Raw genomic sequence first — 3199 nt, forward strand, 5'->3', positions numbered from 1 at the left:
GTGTGTGTACTCAGAAACAGCTCAGGCATCCATGGTTTAGACTCTCTTGGGTTTGGAAGATCATGATGATAGATACATGTACTTTAATGGACACGTTTTTCAAATAAGGCTATACGATTTTTTTTTTTCAGAGAAGATTCAGGAAGAACATTACAAAATCATAGCTTTGAATCCAAGGGATTAATTTTCTGATTAATTTCAGGGCCTCTTTCTATTCTCAGAATTCAGTGCTACCTTTTGGGGATTGATCATACTCCAGATAAGCTGCATTCTGTCATCTGGAACAGATAAAATTGGGAAAATATGCAGTAATGCAGTGTTTTCAAAATGTGCTTGCTAAGAATCACTTAGAACAACTTGTTAACTACATAAATTATCAGACCTTCCCCCCAGAAAATTCTACTTCAGTAGTTCTGGGTTGGGGCTCAGGACTATGAATATGTACATTAGGTGATTCTTATTTTCAGGCAATTTTGGATAAGAGTTTTAAGGGTAATTATAAAAGTACACTCTATATAGTCAAACAAACCTGGGTTTGGCTCTCTGTTTAATGTTTGAGTTTCTCAGAGTTTGAAGAGAGAACAATTTTCAGCTGTCTAGTCCCGACAAGGCAGGCCCCAAACTTTCCATTCAGAATTGGACATGGTGGGACACCTGGGTGGCTCAGTTGGTTGGGCAGCTGCCTTCAGCTCAGGTCATGATCGTGGTGTTCTGGGATCAAGTCCCACATCAGGCTCCTTGCTCAGCAGGGAGCCTGCTTCTCCTTCTGCCTCTGCCTGCCTCTCTGTCTGCCTGTGCTTGCTCGCTCTCTCTCTCTCTAACAAATAAATAAATAAAATCTTAAAAAAAAACAGAACTGGACATGGTAAGCAAAGTGTACTAAGTAACAGAACAAATTTTTTCAAGTGTTTGTGGGGCTTGGAGGATAGAGACCTATAAGGCAGTGGTTTTCCACATGACTGAGGACCAGATGTATTTATTATAGTCGAAAGGAAGTTTCCAGGTGCTTTTATTTATTTATTTATTTAAAATTAATTAATTTGACAGAGTTCACAAGTAGGCAGAGAAGCAGGTAGAGAGAGAGGAGGAAGCAGGCTCCCTGCTGAGCAAAGAGCTCGATGCTGGGCTTGATCCTAGGACCCTGGGATCATGACCTGAGCCAAAGGCAGAGGCTTTAACCCACTGAGCCACCCAGGTGCCCCTTCCAGGTGCTTTTGATATTCATTTCGGTACTTCTGAATCAGTGCTTCTAAGATGTTGGTTACACATGAAATTACCTGGGTAGGTTAAAAACTGATGCCTAAAAAACAAAACAAAACAAAACAAAACAAAAGCTGATGCCTAGACCCCACCTCAAGGAGTTCTAATTTAATTGCTCTTGGGTGTGGCCTAGGCACTGGATTATTTTTAAGTTTCCGAAGTGATTTTAATATTCACCCACAATTTAAACCTACTCCCTAGACTGAAATTCTGTGATCTGTGACCTACACCTGGCCAGGTCATGATAGGCATTTGTTCTATAAGTAGACAAGCACGCCATTGATAGATTGAAGCAGCAGGAGGTATCATCGAAGTTTCACTTGAAACCACGGTAGACTGGCAGCAAGTTGCGGTGACTTAGATTTGCATACAGTTTAGCTCAGTATTCTGGACTCTGAAAAATTTTTGGAGTAAAAGACTTTGAAAAATGCCTGGTATGTAGAATCTAGACAATGTGAAATAAGTGAATGACAGCGGAATCTAATGCCCAGAGCAACTGAAATACTTGATAGTGAACAGAAGAGGGCGCTCTGACACAAAAATCATATAGCATCGCAGGCCCAAAGGAGTTGGGAGGTGTGGGGTTGGCATGAGAACAAGGCAAAAGCCCACTTTGTAAAATCGGGTTTTAATACTCGAGATGATTTGAATGCAGGTAATAGAAGACCCAACTAAAAGTAACTTAATAAGATGTTAATCAATTTCATAACTGGAATTTGGGGGTAGGCTCTTTCAGGTTAATCCAGCTGAATGATATCAACGCTCTAGATTGGCTCTTCTAGTCTCTGATTCTTTTTGCTTTCTGATGCCTGCCACAGCTCTCAGCATTCTGTCCTCACACAGTCGCATACAAAAGGAGGAAGAAAGGAGAAATTGAATCTGAACTGGTCTATCCTCAGAAAAATTCAGTAAAAAAAAAAAAAAAAAATATATATATATATATATATATATATATATATATATTCTAGAACCCACTCCCCTCAGTCCCAGCAGACTTGTCTTATGTTTCACTGGCTAGACCTAAGTCATATGCCAACCTCTACATTAATCACTGTCAAAAAGATATGGAGTACCGTTATTGTCTTAATCATGTTTCATTGCCTGGGACCTGTACGTTGCCATTACATATCTTTGCTAAAAGCAGCGGGGATGAATATCAGAGGGACTTGCCCAGCTTGGTAACTTTAGGTTAAGCTTAAAAAGATCAGGATGTAACCCTGTTTGTATTTTTCCTGTGTGGGAACAGTTTGGTCTCAGAATCTGGATAACTTTGCCCAGGAGATGACTGAGGTGGTATTGGCAAGGAGCCAAACCATTTATTACAGTGTTGGGTACTGAGTTTTGTATAAGTTGGCAAAACTGCTAACTAGAGGTCACAGTGCATGTGTATTATGAAAAAAGAGTGTTAAAAGATACATCCTCATATACATAGAGACTTCATAGGAAATGGTTCAGCCAGGTGGCAGATTTAATGGATACTAGTTAAAGGCTTGTTGGGCTGGAAAGATGCTGAGATGTGTTCATTCTTTTTTTCTCTCCCTCTCTCTCTCATACACACACACATACATTCAGAAGCACACAGAGTTTTGGAGGGGAGTTAGTCTTGTTCTTGTTTGGAGATACTTATCAACACGTGTAGGAATATGTTGGGGTCAAACAATTATGTGATCCTTTGTTCTTCTCTGTATGAATTTCATGTGGCTCTGAACACCCCATCTGTGTGAGTAAAGTCAAGGGAAGACTATGTCTAGTCTGAGGAAACATGGTACCCAGCATGAAGTGGGTTGTTGTACATATTTGAAGAAAGGAATGGAAATCATACCACTGTGATTTTACATTTCTGAGCTTACTCTCAGTAGTAACATTAACACACTGCATATTTCATTATAAGTATCTTCTAGTAAGTTTTTGGATAAATCTGATAGATGACTACTATCTG

The sequence above is a fragment of the Lontra canadensis genome, unplaced genomic scaffold, assembly GCF_010015895.1.
Source record: "Lontra canadensis isolate GAN:19392208 unplaced genomic scaffold, GSC_riverotter_1.0 scaffold157, whole genome shotgun sequence".
NCBI lineage: Eukaryota > Metazoa > Chordata > Mammalia > Carnivora > Mustelidae > Lontra > Lontra canadensis.